Consider the following 19,383-nt stretch of genomic DNA (forward strand, 5'->3'; position numbering starts at 1 on the left):
AGTTTTTGTGTTTCTCTCTATTCGTCCTTTATTTTAATAACTGTGTAGTGTGTTCAAATAAAGAGTTTAAATAAAAAATAAAGTTTAGTCTGCCAAGTCACTCCTACCAACAGGGATGTGCCGCCAAGTCACTCCCACCAACAAAAATGTACCACCAAGTCACTCCTACCAACAAAGATGTACCGCCAAGTCACTTCTACCAACAAGGATGTACCGCAAAGTCACTCCCACCAACAAAAATGTACCGCCAAGTCACTCTCCCCAACAAAAATGTACCGCCAAGTCACTCATACCAACAAAGATGTACCGTCAAGTCACTTAGCGTTCCGGTAAGATGCTGCGTAGAAACCGATTAGGGGCATCTACCACCTTGGAATGTATCATGACTTACCACACGGTGATATTGCACTCAGAGGCCAATTTATAGTCGATTTAAAAAAAACTGTTATTTTATTACTTTCAGTTCAAGTCGAGTGTTCAGCCGCTTAGGGATATGGCCCGACACGTAGACTCTTCTTGAGAAATGAAACTTATCCTTTCAGTTCCACCGGATATTCCAGCAACGTTATAAGTATAAGTCCGTTGGGAGCAATACTTTTGCTACACACACTAACACATCGATATAAATGAATTGATAGACATCATGAATTAATGAATATTTTTTTACTTGTAAAGAGAGCGTTTTTTAGAATTTTAAAGAAGAACAAATTTGTGATACATGATTTTATAGAAACTTTACGCAGCGCGAGCAGCGAAAGCTCTCAAAAGGAAAAAAACCCGATTTTCTCTTCTGAAACATTCTTCATTGATGCTATGCTACGACGAATAATGACGATTACGAAAAATAAATATCCTGTATATGCGTTACCTTTTCGAGTGTACAAGCGTGATATTATGTTGCGGGATTGCGTAAACAATGCTTATTTATTTAGGCGATAGCAGATAGCAGAATCGCGGTTTATTTGCTATAATTTTTTGAAGAGTTCCGTTATCAGTCTCCGAACACTTTATCAGATCTATATGAAAATTAATTGCACTATCGTAGATGGGGTATCTTTTTCAAACAAAAAAATAATTTTACTAATTCGTCTATAAGTATATATGACATTGTTATCTAAGAACATACCTAAAAATAAACAACCAAATTGATAGCCACTTCATTTTATAAGAAAGTCGGTTAAGAAGTCTGAAGCACTAGCGCGAAAAATCCAACTTTCCACACGACATACAAAATAATACCATATAAAAGTCCAAAAAGTAACTAAACTTTTTGTCCAACTTTATTAACTTACAATTACTTGTGAAACCATTACGGCCCACTACAGAGCATAGGTCTCCCCCGACAAAAGTCCACCACGCTGGCCCAGTGCAGATTGGTGGATTCCACACAGCTTTGAGAACATTGTAGAAAAGTCTCAGGCATGCAGGTTTCCTCACGATGTTTTCCTTCGACGATGAAGCAAGAGATATTTACATTGCTTGAAAAGCACATAACTTAGAAAAGTTCGAGTTGCGTAGTTAGATGCTGGGATTTGAACTCGGACCCCCGAAAGTGAAGTCGAACTCACCCACTGGGCTACTTTTCATTGGGCACTGGGAAACATTATTGTATTCAACTGTCGCAAAAAAGAAGTAGGTAAATTGTAATTTTGATAACACGCTTTTTACCGCCTTAAAACTTACCCGTTTCTTACTATAATTGGATGTTATATTTGAACTAGGTAAGTACTTTAATAATTTCCAGTCTGCGCGTGTTCCGAGGAAGCACGTGCAACATCCAATTCATTATGCTTTGTTTAAACAAGCTGTTCAAGTTTGAACTGTCGGAAATCAGTTTGTAAAAAACAACTATGATACGAAATGTTTACGTTTATAAATTAGTTGGCCAAGCGAAGCGGAATCTTCGAGTTTACTTAGTTGAAATTGCACCTTGTCAGGTTGCCTGCATCTTCGTCTCAGATCTATAACGATTCAATAAAGTAACATGAACAATTACGATAATCGAATTTCAACAGTCAATAATTAAATAGTATGGTCAAATAATCACTTAATAAGGCAAGAAAATGGAAGTTAAAGCTTCAGCCAAATCGGTTCAATCATTTTGGGCTAAATAAGTAACAAACATCCAAATGTTTTTCAGTGTATGGGTGTTTATATGTATATTATAAGTATTTATGTGTATTATATTCATAAAAATATTCATCAGCTATCTTAGTGCCCATAACACAAGCTACGCTTACTTTGGGGCTAGATAGCGATGTGTGTCTTGTCGTAGTATATTTATTTATTTATAAAAAAAAACAAATAAACTTTCTGGTCATCATCATCGAAGCTCTACAGCCCTGGGTGGGCCTTGGCTTGGTCAAGCATATTTCTCCATTTGAGGCACTCAGAAGTTGCTTCTTTCCAGCTCTGAACTCCCAAAACCATCATATGCGTCTCAACTCCTTCACTACACCGACCTCTAGGTCGTGCTCGGCCTCTACGCCCCTCTAATGTGCCCTCCATCAACCTCTTTGGGGCTCTCGTGCCTTTCATGCATTGCACATGCCCTGCTCATTGCATTCTTAACAGTTTATTAGTTTTGACGACATTTGGTTCTTTAAATAGTTAGTATAGTTCGTGGTAGTACCGATTGCGCCAAAATCCTGTATAGCAACAAACACTCGTCTCAACATCCTTCGTTCGAAAATGAGCAAACGGTTTTCACCTTTCTTGCTTAAGCACCAACACTCTGCGCCATATGTAAGTATTGGCTGGAATATGGTCTAAACTTTCTGATCAACGTAACTCTTTACTACTTATTACTAAAGCTGAGGAGTTTTTTATAACAATAATTGACGGACCAGCAGGGGGTTTATTTTCCCTGTTGGTAAGTGGAAAATCATCGACTTTAAACATTTTATGCAAGGAGGACGTCCTCCAACATGCCGCCTTTGTCCATCGATTAGAGGCGTAGATGTTAAGTCTCATGGGCCTGTAATTTCACCGGCAACCACACCTCTTAAGACCGGAACAATGCAATGCTGCTTAGCGGCAGAAATAATGCCACAAAAAGCTCTACTGCTGCTAATGGATACAAATTTATTTATTCATAGTGGTAAAAACATTACAAATACCAATTTTACATAATTTATCTAAGATACAGTTTTCTTTTTCAAATGATGCAAAATATAATAAAATAATTTTAAATGGTTGAACCAAAAACTAAGCTAAAATCCTGCGATTTTTTGGTGTAGCTTTTGGATCTCTTCCTGATAGAAGGTATTCGTTATTACATATAATAATTTATAACTAGTAAGTGTTACAATTTCAAATAATATAATTTTATGAAAATTACAAACTATTTTATTTATTTAATCAATTTTTTTTTTTTATTTGAGTTAAGAGAATTGAGATATAATGTATAGATTATTTAATAAGTGTGGCGAACTGGGTGTGTGTAGGTGTGTGTGTGTGTATGTGTGCGGGTGTTTGTGAGTGTGTGTGTTGTGTCTGTGCATGTGTGTGTTTTGCGTGCGTGTGTAAGGATAGGTTTAAATATTGATACGGTTAAATTTTATCTGGTAATTCTTAATAGCTTTTCCGTTTTATCGTAATCTAGTGTCTGAAGCCAGGCCTTAACCTTTATTTTACAATTATGCTTTGACAAGGAATTTATTTTTATTTCCTTGCTGGCTGCATCATATAAGAATCTGCCAAGTATGATATGATATGAATATGATTTGGAACAAATTTACTTATCAGAATTTGTAAACGGACGATAACGCGGACTGGTGCTTGCTTATAATAATTTATAGAAACCGAGAAACGATAGTTTAAAATAATTAAAGACAGAATCAATGAAAAATGAATTAAATTAATGAAAATAACAAAAAAATTGAAAAAGCAACCTAATTTGCTACGGGCCGCTTTGTGCAATTTGCCATTTCCACTTTTGTTTTTTTAACTGTCTGAAGAATAAATATAACAACCATAGTAAATCAGTATTTAATGTAAATAACTTAAAAAACTTAATTGTGTAATTGCGGTAAATTTTTAATTTTTTCCACTCCCGAAAAAGATAATTAATCGTGTTCAACGTATAACCTTTTAATAAGAAAGAAAACAAAGAAAGAAATTTTTTATTTAGAAAAAAATATAGTCAAGAACAATATACCTAAATTTTTTTCGCTGTGAAAACATAATGCTTTTTACAGCAATTTAATGTTGTTGGAACCTCTTTCTAACCCCCCCCCCACGCAAAAACAACGTGAGGCTATGTAATGAGCACAGAATAATTAAGAATCTATGTTTGACATGTCTGTATGACATTCACATTTTCAAATCCAAGATGGCGGCCCCCACAAAATGGCGAATACAATTTTATCTTACAACTCCCTCATTATGGGTATGAAATAAAAACGCTTGATGAGTATACCTACACTATATTGAAACTCGGGATTTTCAATTTTTGTATCGAAATACTCAGCATCTTAATACTTTACTCTAACTAGAATTAAAAACTTCCATTTTAGGTTAGAATATCCACTCGAATCTTATCACGTAACTCACTATAATATTTAAAGGTAAATCTGGCAAACTTTTCAATCATCCAGAATAAGTGTAATCCGCCCTTCGCTCGCAAAACTTATTATCCAAAGGTAGCCTCAGTCCATACCAAATACAGGTGACTCATTCGAGAGAGGTGAACATAATTATATGCTTAGGTCATTTAGAAGTTTCCAAGTTTATATTAAATAATGATACTTTATTAATGATGTCCGAGTTGGATTCGGATCCAACATGGGCTCGGCAACGATCGGGATACTTTTCTTCAAAATTCCTCAGTGGGTACAGACAAAAGTCTTCGAACAGTACGTTATGCCATTGATGACTTGCTGGGTCTCTACACAGAAGGCACAGCGAGCGATAGAGACAGCTATCCGAGATTTAACCAGCGTGGATGTGGACTATCTGTTTCTTTTTTTACTTCTTTTAAATTACCCTTATTTGTGCCGCCAGTTCATCGCTCGTTGAGCATCACCCAGGGGGAACGTGCAGGGAGTTCAAAGGTGTTTAAATAATAATATACAATAAATATACTACGACAGTACACACATCGCCACCTAGCCCCAAAGTAAGCGTAGCTTGTGTTATGGGTACTAAGATGACTGATGAATATTTTTAGGAATTATATATAAATAAATACTTAGAAAATACATATAAACACCCAGACACTGAAAAACAATTATGCTCATCACACAAACATTTTCCAGTTGTGGGAATCGAACCCACGGCCTTGGACTCAGAAAGCAGGGTCGCTGCCCACTGCGCCAGTCGGCCGTCCTGCAGACGTGAGCGATGCGTCACCCAATCAAATCAGGGATGAGGAGATCTTTAGCAGAACAAGAGTTGCCGGCATAGCTGAACGAGCCGTGTAGCTGAAGTGGCAATGGACGGGACACATAGCTCAAAGAACCGATGGACGTTTGGGTCCCAAGGTGCTGGAAACGGGCGCTCTAATAGACCCTCGACGAGGGGCTGAAACGATTCATAGGAAGTTTCTGGACCTAAGAGACACAAGACCGTGGTATTTGCCTACAAAAGACCTGTGTCCAGTCTATCGGTTTATATGATGATGATGATTGCACTGGCTTTTAGCCAGCTAGCCATGGCCGAAGCCCAGACAGACGAAAATTCATATGCTAACTTCGGCGTTGGCAGAGGGAGAGCCGTAGCTTAGTGGTCAAAGCGCTCAGGCCTCAATTGCAAGAGAGTCTCAGGTTCAAATCCTGTCGGCTTCGAAAACGGTTATACGAATGCATGCTTTTCAAATTTCAGTTTTTATATGCATTTTAAATTTATAAAACGGATATAACTTATTAAAATCGACAGAAAGTGTTGAAAGATAAGCTTTGTTATTACAAAAACTAACTGAAATAATTGGATTTTTTATTGTACACAAACACAAAACTTGAGGAAAGAGGATAACAAGCAAAAAGACTTTCTCCTTTTTTGTTGTAGTTTGCTCGCGTAACAGGCAAATTTCTCGGGAATTTCTGAATGGTTAGAATTTTCTCGATAAGCTCGTTGCCTTTTATCGATGAAACGAGAATAAAACTGTCGATAAACAGCGCGCCAACAACTCTGTTATGTTTGGCTTTCATTCAAAGATCGTTTGGTGCCTGTAGGTATTCTATTTTTGATATAATTGCACTGTCAATACAGTCAGCATCAGATTTTTTTTTTCATTTGTTACAACTTAGCAAAGTTGCGATTGCAGTTGTATTTGCTCACGTTTTCATACAAATTGGTAACACCATCTTTGCCTCCCTATATTCTATTCTATATATTACGAATGATACCTTGAAATAGAGCTTTCAGGATGAAAAGTATTTATACTGTAGTCCACCACGCTCGCCAACTTCGTTCAAATTTTCAAAGGCGAGTGAAGCCTTTGAGAATCTTATGGAGAAGTCTCAGGCATGCAGGTTTACTCACGATGTTTTCCTACGCAACATTATTGCTTAAAACACACATAGCTCCAAAAAGTTAGAGGTGCTGTAGGTTCGTAGACATCGTAGAGGCAAGGTAGGTTAGCTTGCCTCTACGATGTCAATAGCTGTAGATAATGTCTTATGAATTTGCCGCGACCTAACCTTGCCTTTGAAGTAAACACACATAACTACTGCATAGTAATTATATTCCGCCAATTTGAACCCTAGTCCTTAGTTGAGACCACAGAATTGAGAACATATTTGACGGCCGATTGGCGCAGTTTGCAGCGACCATGCTTTCTCGGCCAAGGCCGTCGGTTCGATTCCCACTACTGGAAAAAGTTTGTGTGATGACCAGGAATGTTTTTCAGTATCTGGGTGTCTATATGCATATTTTAAGTATTTGTGTATTAGGATTTATAAAAATGTTCATCAGTCATCTTAGTAGCCATATCATAAGTGACGCTTACTTTGGGGCTGGATGGCGATGTGTATATTGTCGTAGTATATTTATTTATTATTTATACAGAATGTAGTAGAAGTACGCGGTGTACACGACTAATATTGAAGCATAAAAACCACTCAACTTTAGCAGTGTTTCTCAAACAGGCGGTGTGGAATGAAGTGACTGACACACTTCATTCCATTTAGCAATTGACAGTCATTATTTTACCTCTAATGTTCATGTTTACCATAAAATGGGAAAAATGGGAAATTTTATGAGCTAGCAATATTCCACATTTGTGACGTGTGACGCGCGCTTTTTCACGGATTTTGGATAATGCACTGCATAAAAAATGAATGCATGAATGAGGGTTCTGTCTGTTCTTAATTCTGTGGTTGACTTCGTGAAATTGTAATTTAATTTGATATGACTTTGGCAGACTGTTTATTTAGGTCCACGACATATTATGTTGCTAAAGGGTAGTTCAAGAATAGTACAAGATTTCGGTAGCACTATCAACTTAGCAGTAGTGGGTAGCCCTATAGAAGCAGTATAAGCCTAGAGTTCATACACCGGGGAGCACCTCTAACTTTTGATATGAGTTTAAAGCGATTAAATAACGTTTGCTTTAACGGAGAAGGAAAACATCGTGGATATCTCATAATCATGATGACAAAGGTACGTAGAGATATTAAAATTTTACTAAAGTGAAATGTTTTTGCTGACGGTACTGAGAACCGTTAGCTACCTTGTGTAAAGCAAGCCAATAATTGTAAGGTATAGAGTTACTCGGTCTAGAAATTTACAGTACGCGCCCGCAGTTAAGAAATTGGCGGTTTCCAGCCTCCTGCCTCGGATATGCCAAGTAAAAAGCAAGATACAAATATTTCTCACAACATTTCTAAAATCTAACTAATACGTAAAATACAAGGTACCATCCTTGCTATTATAATATAATAAAATAATTTAATTAGATATCCATTTCGAAAATATTGTGTTAGCTAAGTATAGTATGTTGATAGATACAAAGACAGTACATAGTACAACTGGAAAATTTTTGTGTGATGAGCATGAATGTTTTTCAGTGTCTGGGTGTTTATATGTATTTTCTAAGTATTTATGTATATATAATCCATAAAAATATTCATCACAGTCATCTTAGTACCCATAACACAAGCTACGCTTACTTTGGGGCTAGGTGGCGATGTGTGTATCGTCGTAGTATATTTATTATTTATTATTATTATAGTGTTAAGGTGCAAAGGCAGCCTTATAGGCAGACAGAACAGGGGATATATATTTTGCTCATATGGTTACGTCTGATGATGAACAGATTTCATTCTTGCACAAAGGTTGATTAAAACTATTGTAAGCTTTTAGTACCTATCTAAGTTGACTTTGATACCCGGGTCGGACCAGTGATACGCCACCTGACAGACATAGAAACTGATAGGCTAGTCTATTTTAGTTACTTTCACAGCATTATGTCATATGGAATTTTACTATGGGGTAATGCTGCTGATATTGGCACTATTTTCGTGCTGCAGAAGAAGGCTGTTCGTGCGATCTATAAAATGGGTCCATACATTAAATTTTCAAATATGTATTGGCTATAGAGTGTCATTATTTTAACATCTTTAAATTTATCTTTCAATGACTCTATTGAAAGATAAATTTAAAGATGTTAAAATAATGACACTCTATAGCCAATACATATTTGAAAATTTAATGTATGTTCACAAAAATATATCAAAATTTAAAAGAAAATGTGACTGCAATAATTTGAACGTTAGAAGCAAAAATAAACTTGCAGTGCAGTACACTAGACTACACAAAATAAGCAATTCATTTAAAGGAAATTGTATACAATTTTACAATAAATTACCGGTTGATATCTTGGGGATGTCACTAAAGAAGTTCAAAGTTTGTATTAAGCGAAAGCTTATAGAAAAGTCCTATTATAGTATAAAGGATTACGTAAACGATAAAAAAGCTTGGGTGTAAACAATTGCTCTAACCAGGTTGCTTCTTAAATATTTTCTAATGACAATGTGAGATGGTGATAACAAAAAGAACACCCGGCTAAGTTTGTTGTGGGCTTCTTCTTAGACCAGGGCGCGATTGGAACCCTCGTAGCTTTAGTTTTAAGTTTACGATTGTAGTTATCGCCATCACTACTCACTGCTATGTACACATTTTGTATATAATAACGCATCAAAAGTGCCATCTATGTGCCTATTTGAATAAAGAAATATTTGACTTTGACTTTGAGTGAATAAGTATTGGGTTATTCTATCAAGAAATTCATAGTTCCGAAGTTTAGAATTGGCTGTGATTCAACCCCGTGCCTCGGAGAGCACGATAAGTTGTCGGTCCTGCGCCTGATACTTACGCGCGGTTTATTCAGATCTGCCGGCCCATCCGACCATGTACACATTTCTCATGTGATATACGCATCTAACTTGCCATGTATGGGCCTACTTCATTAAAGATATTTTTGGCTTTGACTTTAAATGAGAGAGAGAATAGAGTGCACCTGTGTTGCACTTGTGCACGTTGTTGGTAAATGTCTCTGGAGATTGATCACCGTGGCCGAAATCGGTCAGGGAAACTGTGTGTGTGTGCGTGCGGGGTATTTGGTACTATTTTTGCCTCAAGCCTGAACTATATCAATCGAATATCATCTCACGAACGTGTATACATATTATTACGGACGGACATGTTAGTCAACATATTGTAACTCTTATAGACTCATAGATAAATAGCAGATTTGGACTACTTCCAAAAGCTTATTTAGGTATAATATTGCTATAACGAAATTTTTATTTGTGTTACTATTTTTAGGAGGGAGTTCTCAATTCGACCTGTATGTTTTTATATGTTCACTAGCTGTTGCCCGCGACTTCGTCCGCGTTTGATTTTGTTTTTGATGTGGTATTGAATTTAGTTGTAGTTCTAAAAAAATTAAAGTATTCAGTATCGCTAAGACTTAAATGAGGGGTTTGCTGCTGTCCGCTGAGGAGTTCTGTCCTCTATCTCCAACCACATTCATCAGACCTACGCAAAGTTTGGACAACATTAAACACATATTATAACTTCTATATTACAAAAATAATTATTTAAAAAGGTTATAATTTCAAACACTTTCATCCCCTTTCCCAAAGGAACCTAGCTTAACCCTTCAGTAAAAGCTAAGCAAGATAGGTACTCGAGCAAGCAATATAGCTATTATATTCTATTTGTCTCTCACTCCGCCTCGTACGTTGAGCTATTCAGGTTTCCATCCTCATTATTCGTAGAAAATTTCACATTCTACTGTTCGTAGCTCAACGTAGAGTTACAAAGCGGTAGCGTAGCGTACCATAATTATTATCTTCACTTATTGTATTACAAATGGTATTCTGCGTGCACCCGTGCATCCCGAACCCGAATAGTAATATATAAGGTGGTTTTTTTTTCGCGTATACGTTTTTTAAATCTCTGTAACTGTAATTGGACGATTCCCGTACGTTTCATATTTTCTGAAAATACTAATAAACGCTTTAATATTTATAGATCAAAACAAATTTCATTTCATTTTTGACTGTCTGTCTCTATGCGTATCACGCGGAAGCAACTGACAGGATTTAGTATTTTTATAGCTGATATTCATTGGTCAATTATAGAATACTAGCTGATCCGCGCAACTTCGTCTGCATCAAATCGATTATTATCGGATTTAATATCTTTTAGCATTTCTATACCCGTAGTAACGTCTAAACGACAGTTCCGATTTGAATAACTTAAAGAGAAATTATTATTTATTTGGAAATTATTATATATATGCTTTGCGACTCGCTGTTATCTGTGAATAGTTATGTCCTTTATCTCCGACAGTATTTATCCGATCTTCATTAAAATTACACAATACATGCTTGATAGTATACACTTTCAAATAAAAGAATTATTAAAATCGGTTCAAATTTAATGGAGCTATGAAGTAAAATTGATAAAAAATTTCATGTCATTTCCCGGGAGAAGCTTCTTGTTTATCTTATGTATAGCTTATATCCCCCGGTCAAAATTTTCAAAATATATTAAATGTCAGATCAGAAAAATATCAGAAATCTTCCAGTTACAGTTTTATTATAAGTATAGATTCATAACATGATTTACCATTACATACGTTTAAATTTTTTTTATAAAAACACATTTCTTATATCAAATTACTATACTATTGATGAATTTCTTAATAACAGGTTGCCTGGAAGCAAGCCTCTCCACTTTCATCTCACACAAGATAAAACAATGATTGTTTAATTGTAAAATGATGTTGGAAAAGAGCAACTGTTGAGTTTCTTGCTTTCTTCGAACCTGTGCTTAAGTTAGTCACTACAAACGGACATACTTGACGTTTCAAAAGTGCTTATATTAGACCTACTTGAAATAAATGAATTTTGAAATAGATTGGTAAATAGTTTGGTTTATAAGAATCATCCATTATCGAGTGTTAGCGGTGCGGCAGTACCAATTAATTGCGATCGTTCATGCAGTAGAAAAATATAGGATAAATATTATCCTTCGTCCAGATTAGCTACATATTGTATTCTAAATGTCATCAAGATTGCTTCAATAATAAACCCGAAAATAAGTAAATATTAGTGGGCATTAGTATGGACTTATTAGTTAATTTCATGAATCTTCTGATGCTGAATGTACAGTCGAAGATAATATATCAGTGAATGCTTTTAACGTTGGCACTTTGAGGCTTGAGGTGGAATACAAATGCACTCGCAATTCGCATGCCCTTACATTGTCATTTGAACCTTGATTTGATCTAACATTCAGGAGTGTATATTGCTATGGGACTTTTACGATAATTAATGTAAATACACAGCCTTGATATCAATTCTGTTGCATTAGATTTGAATTGAAACTATTTATCACTAGGGTGCCAGATATTACTTACTATCGTTAGTCACCGTATATTGTAAATCTTTAGTTTAAATTAATATTTAAGTTAGGGTCACCTGCGACCAGGCCAGAGACTAATAGCCCTTTTTTTGTTAATTGAGGAAAAATCTCTTGATTACGAGATACCCAAATTCTTGGGTGGGAGAAATGGGGTTATATGGGATTTCTTCCCACTAAAACCTCCTCGGTGGCCGGCCTCAGCTCAAGAATGGAATCTCCTGGATCTCCGGGAAGAACGCACCCGTGCCTATGCGACGCCCTTTGGGCACGTCCCGGGAAAAAACGCTTCCCCAAATTGATTTGGCTGGCTGTGAGCCACAGCAACCTGTGCCTCATCAAACTGCCGTCTTCCCGGGGCCACATAGGAGTGAACGGCAAAATCCCAAACTCTGACCGCTTCTGACCCCAAAATCCCTTTGCCTGGGAAAATCCAGAGCGCGGATCTAGCTGGTTGCTATCGTGACCTCAGCGCTTTCTTCTGCGGGCAGGATCAGCTCTCTCTAGATAATAATAATAATAATAATCATTTATTCAGTCTTTAAATAATGGATACAATATTTACATGAATGCCCAAACCTCTGCGGAAGAAAAACCTGAGCTCCAGAGGATAGGTCCTTCCTGATGTTACAAAATGCGCTTGTTTATTTCAAACCTATGTTTTATGAAATCCACGTATTGTAACAATTTCAAAATAATAAAAAAAAAATTAAATTAAAATTAAACTATAAGTAAATAATAAAGTGTGTGTGTGTGTGTGTGTGTGTGTGTATGTCTGTGTGTGTGTGTGTGTGTGCGCATGTGCGTAACTGCGTATATAAGTGTGTAAGTGGATGTTTGAGTGCGTGCGTGAACAACATTTAAGACATTCATAAAACACTGCTCTGCAGCCTCAATTTTTAACATTCCGACTTCACAGAAGGAGACCCAAAGACACTTTAATATATAAACAGCCCTAGCTAAAACACTGTAATATATAAACAATTATTATAACAATGTTTTACTTATAAATTTGATGAAAATAATTAGAACCTGTTCTATCTTTATATGCTTATATTTCTGATGCTGAATGTACAGTTGTATTAGCATAAAACAAGATAATATATCAGTGAATGCTTTTAACGTTGGCACGTTGAGGCTTGTAGCGGAATGCAAATGCACTCACATGCCTTTACATTGTTATATGAACCTTGACTTGATCTATCATTCAGGAATGTACAATGCCATCGGAATTTAACGATATTTTATGCAATTTTCAATGCAAAACATCGACCACAATACCAATTCAGAAACGACCATTAATTGATACTAGTGATAACGACTTAGACACCGGGAGGTATCTTTGCGTCGTTCGAGTCCATGATCTGAGGTGTATCGAAAATGCAGCCAAATATAATTGTAATTGTTTCTTGGAAACTATTAAAATTATATTTGATTATTAATTGGATGGCTGATTAGCGTTGTGAGCTGCGACCCTGCTTTCGTAGTCAACTGGAAAATGTTGGTGCGATGAACATGAATGTTTTTCAGTGTTTGGGTATTTATATGTTATTTTATAAGTATTTATGTATAATATTCATAAAAATATTCATCAGTCATCTTAGTACCAATAACACAAGCTACGCTCACTTTGGAGGTAGATGGCAATGTGTGTATTGACGCTAACAAATACGCTTATAGTTATTATTTAATTAAAAATTAAAAATAAAATAAACCCCTAATTAGAATATACAGATAAAAAACCAGACCATTCATGCTTATCACACAAACATTTCCCAGTAGTGGGAATAGAACCCAAACTGCGCCAATCGGCCGTCAATCTCACCTCACGTCACCTTTGAAAGTTGGGCTGACAAACGTAAAATAAATATAATATTTTATGAAATTGATAAGGATTTTTACAAACACGCTTATAGTTATTATTTAATTTGAAAAGAATATATATATATATAAATATATATAAAATATAATATACTATAAAATATATTTTTCAAATTAAATAATAACTATAAGCGTGTTTGTAAAAATCCTTATCAATTTCATAAAATATCTGGCCAATATGAACTTATAGTTATCAGAAGTTTAATTATATAATTATATACCCACTTTATAAAATTACTGTGACATTAGTTTGAAAATCTTTTCATTATTTGTTGCTTAGTTTCTATTTTTTTTTTTAATAACTTTAAATACCTAAGTATCACTGAAGTATGAATAAAAAAAATGAACACAAAACCAAATGGTGCTTACAGGTGTCATCGTACCGGAACGCTAAATCGCTTAGCGGGACGTCTTTGTCGGTAACGTGGTAACTAGCCACAGCCGAAACCTCTCGTCAGTCCAGAGAAAATTCAGAAATAATAAATTCCCAAATTGGCCCTTCTTCGAATCGAACCTGTCACACGTCATCGTCACTGGTTGGACGATGACGTGTGTGTATTAAGTAGATATAATCTAAAAATAGAAGAGTGGAATGCAAAAGGTCAAATAAAATTGCACGCTTTGCTAATAAGGAATGCCCTTCCATCTTTTAGCTTCGTTCCGTATTCCGCGAACGAAAATAGTTGCGATCCCGTAACCAGATGCGAAATCAGTTTTCCGTTGGCGAGATTGTTTATTCCTGCTTTAATATCTCCGGTTAACTCAGTGCTCTGAATACATTAATGGCTGAAAGTATAATATATTTACATAGTAGGTAATATAATAGCATGCGGTTATGACGTTGGCATGCGATTGCATCGTATTAAACATGTGCTGGGCAGTGGGTACTCATTTGACGTCCTCACTGGCGCAGCGATGACTGCTGTGGTTTAAAGTGGGTCGGTTCCGGGTTCGAACTCGGCAGAGGCAATTTGTGAAATTTACAATTTCCTGTTTTTAACTGATCTGGGCGGGTAGGAGGCTTCGGCCGTGGCTAATTACCAATTTACCGACAAAGACGAGTCTCGATTTTCTTTTTCGCGTTCCGGTTTAAGAGAGAAGGTTTTACAGCATAGCAGAGTACTCCAATATGGTTTGGAGGGCTTTAACGTCTATGAGAGACGTTAGTCAGCCCAAATTTTAAAGGCAGCCAGTTATGGCCGATTTGCGCAGTTTGCAGCGACCCTGTGTCCATGGCCGGAAAATGGCTGGAAAATGTTTGGGTGATGAGCAATGAATGTTTCTCAGTGTCTGGTTTTTTATCTGCATATTCTAAGTAATAGAAAAATATATATTTATACTTATGTATATTATTCATAAAATATTTATCAGCCATGTAGGTATCCATAACACAAGCTACGCTTACTTTGAGGCTAGGTGTGTGTATTGTCGTAGTAAATTTATTTATTATATAGTTATATATATATATACTAAATCGCACGTATAATATATATTATACGTGCGATTTAGTAATGGTCGTAATAAAAATAGTAATAAACCAGTTGCAAATAGAGCACATAAATACCAATGATTTATGCCCAAGATTTGAAGAAGTCCTGTCTTATTTGCTTTGGCTGGTATTTAGTTTTGCGAGAGTATTTTAAGTTAAAATTGCAATATAAATATAGCATCGTCTTCACAGATGGATGATTACTGCAGTTCGTTGACCTCCCTGGCGGAGTGGTTAGCGCTGTGGCCTTTTAAGTGGGAGGCCCTGGGTTCGATCCCAGTAGGAGCAATTTGGAAATTCATATTGGATAGAAGCAGGCGTTACTTTGTTAAGAAAATTAAGAGAGTACATTGCCGAAGATCTGTTTGGTATGGAGTATAAGGATTGAAGAAATTATAAATTACACCACACAGATTCTCCTGCTTTTCGCGGAGTAGGTATAGCAAATTAAGCTTAATTGTCATAATTGGGTATTCATAATTTCTGAAGTGTCTTCTCTGGTCTAGTCGGAGGCTTTAGAAGTGGCTAGTGTAAAACCTTACCGACATAGATGCATGGGTTTATTATAACTGTCATAAAGCTGAACTTAATTTTTTTTCAAAAATCGGGTTTCATTGACGGATAAATTAGCGATGTTCATTTCCGTGCCTCGGAGACTACGTTAAACCGTTGCTTCCAATTATTGGCACTAACATGTAAATAAATAAATATACTCCGACAGTACACACATCGCCATCTAGCCCCAAAGTAAGCGTAGCTTGTGTTATGGGTACTAAGATGACTGATGGATATACTACACATAAATACTTATTATGTACAGATAAACACCCAGACACTGAAAAACATTATTGTTCAACACACAAGCAATTTTTCCAGTAGTGGGAATCGAATCCACGGCCTTGGACTCCGAAAGCAGGGTCGCTGCCCACTGCGCCAGTCGTGCGCTTGTATATATGATATAATCTTCAAAGGGGTAAGGAATCTATGCTCTAAGGCCTCTCTCCAAAAAGAGAGGAGAGGCGAGGAGATCCCAGCAGCGAAGACGTTGAAGATGATATACTAAAGTACATTCAAATTTAATTTGAACAATACAAAAAACCTGTGCTACTCGCTTACAAAAGCTTAATCCAATTTCTAGTCCAAGGCGTGGCAGACTATTTTCATACGAATTATTGTCCTTTAGTCCGAATAAGCGCCATTAGTACAAATCACTGATAATTAGAATCGTCTATACTGCTGACGGTAGTTAGTTTACAAATATAGGTATATCGGCATCTATATTCTATGTAGATGTATCTCAAAATGTTCGTAGTTACAAACGAAAGCTTTAAAAAAAAAATATTGTTTAAAAGATTACGTAAACGCTAAAAAGGTTGATTATCAACTATTGCTCCAACTAGGTTGATTTTTAAATAATTTTCTATAGCAACTTTTGTTGGTGATGACAAAAAGTAAGTAGATTTTTGTGGTCATCTTCTCAGACCATGACTCATTTAGAACCGACGCAGTCAGACGAGGATGGAGACTTTGTTTTATAATATGTATGGATAACTGGTGTTTAATATATTTAAAAAAAATCTAAATAGGTATAACTTAGCGGTATCTAATATACTTTACAACCTTATACCTACTTACCTAATATACAAATGAAACTCATACAAATCGGTCGAGTAATTTCAGAGGAGAGCTACCTAACCCTATACCTAGTGCAACTTTGTACTTTGAACTTTGAAATCGTTTGATAGCGATAAGGCCGTCTATTTTAACTGCCATTATGATTGATAATTTTAATTCTTATTAAACTATAATATTTATGTTTTGTGTACAATTAGGTATTCTTTCATATAATGTCACCGTGTCACGAAATTTTTATTTAAAGCATCTACTACTTTTGAATTACGAATGAACAATAGGTGCAATGATTTCATTTTACGGCTGTAAAATGTTAAATCGCTCTGAATAAACGAGCCAAATCTAAACTAAGCGTCCAAAGTAAATAGCCACGATTCACTTAATTCTAGACTCACTGTTGTAAATCACCACGAATTACGATTGCTTTCATTGTAGTTTATTTAATGAGCTTGTTTAATCTTTTAGCACATCTTCATCTATACTTATAATAAATCTGTAACTGGAAGATTTCTGTACATTTGATATATTTTGAAAATTTTGACCGGGGGATGCTTTATAATCGATACTGAGTCCAACACAGATTTTTATTGAATTTTTGTTTGTCTGTCTGTCCGGGCATCACGTGAAAACTACTGAACAGATTTAAATAAAATTTGGTATAGTGGTAGCTGGTATTTTGAGTCAACATATAGAATACTTTTTATCCCGATAAACAAGAAGTTTCCTCCGGGAATCGGGATGACATTTTTATCAATTTTACTTCATAGCTCCGTTAAATTTGAACCGATTTTTATAACTCTTTTTTATTTAAATGGCTATACTAACAAGCATGTATTGTGTTATTTTAATGAAGATCTGATAAATATTGTCGGAGTTAAACTCTCCACATATAACAGCACGTCGCAAGGCGTCCGATGCGTGAACGGTAAACGTTACGCCAAACGACGGAAATATGTAGTAAGTATATCGGAACTGTTTCTTTAAAGTTTTATAAAATAGTCCGCGACAGCATACGACTACTTTTTGAAGTTGACTCATTCGCGGACAAAGTCACGCGGGTCCGCTAGTGGGTATATAAAAAGACCGGTCGGTCGACTCGGGAAAATTAGTCCAAAGTAAAAAAAACATATTTTTATATTATGAAATGAAGTTTAATTTTCTAAACTCCCCGAAAAGAAGAATTGTAAAGTCAACATCTCCTGTGGATGCTCCGGTTTCGGAGCAAAACGTGCGTAGATGGTACATTTCCGAGTATAAAGATTGAAGAAATTATAAATTACACCATACAGGTTCTCCTTCTTTTCGCAGAGTATAGCAAATTAAGCTTAATTTTCATAATATATCATGGAAGTCCGCAAAGTAACGCCTTTCTATCCATATTTTTTACTCTTAATAAAACTAAAATTCAAACAGTAAAAATGTTATGAATACATTATTGGTTGTAATGAATACGACAAATCTAAACTAAGCGTTCAAAGTAAAAATTGATCACGATTTACTGAAATATAGAATGGTTGTTGTAAATTGTAACATATTACAATCGTTTTCATTGTAGTCTAGTTACTATGTTTATTCAATTTGTTTTTTTAATATTATAGCGCATCGACATTGGTATATAGAAGGCCGATCGGACACTTTGGGAGAGTTACTCTAAAGTGGAAAATAAAATATAAAAATTATTTCCTAAGCTTAAAGCTAAAAACAAACCGTGCTAATAATCACGCTCATAAAAAGATATTGGGCGTTTACTTAAATAGTTGGCGCACTTTGAAAGGGGCTCCATGCCGAGAGGCAAGCGTCGGCTACTTCAAAGACTGTTCATACGTAATGTGCTGCAATGTACCTATGTTGTTTAATCTGCGTGCGCCGTCTTAGTAGCTGGTCATTCAGAAATACTGTATTAGTATTAGTATTTATATCCAAAAATATTAGTCTTCTAAAAAAATCCACTTAATCATATACTCGCACCATATAACCACATACTTTACCTATCTCTTTTAAATGATAGACAATAACGCATTTTGTGTCGAAAGAATATTAAAATCAAAAAGTTATATTGAAACAATAAATTCAGCATTTTTAAGACCATAAATATGAATTCCTGCAAAAAACCGATAACGCTGTACTAGCCTTTGACAGCATGTTATTTGAACGCATAGTTTGGAAGATAGTAAAAATTCATTATACTGAGGCAAATCAAATATCAACATAGGTATAACATTACTTTAAGACCTTTAGTTATCGCGGGTGAAACTGCGGGGAACAGATAGTTCAATATACTACTGCCGGATTGTGTATCCTTCCGAGTTACCACATCAATCATTCTTGAGCTCACCATCTGACTATCAAACAAGATACACCGACACGATTATCAAATTCAGTAATTGATTTCAATTAGGAGCGGTAATTGAACCAAACCCAGTAGACATTTGATTGTATTTGATTATCGTGATTATTATACTAGCATAATAGTTCCCTGTACATAAATTTAATTAAAAAGCTCACAA

General features: G+C 35.7%; 1 protein-coding gene across 1 annotated transcript in view; it reads left to right on the forward strand.

Moving 5' to 3' along the window:
- LOC120631027 (neuropeptide CCHamide-1 receptor-like) overlaps window positions 1-19,383 on the forward strand; it is a 113,124-nt gene that overhangs the window by 42,547 nt on the left and 51,194 nt on the right. The gene's annotated exons all lie outside the window — the stretch shown is intronic.

The sequence above is a fragment of the Pararge aegeria genome, chromosome 17, assembly GCF_905163445.1.
Source record: "Pararge aegeria chromosome 17, ilParAegt1.1, whole genome shotgun sequence".
In the NCBI taxonomy this organism is placed as follows: Eukaryota; Metazoa; Arthropoda; class Insecta; order Lepidoptera; family Nymphalidae; genus Pararge; species Pararge aegeria.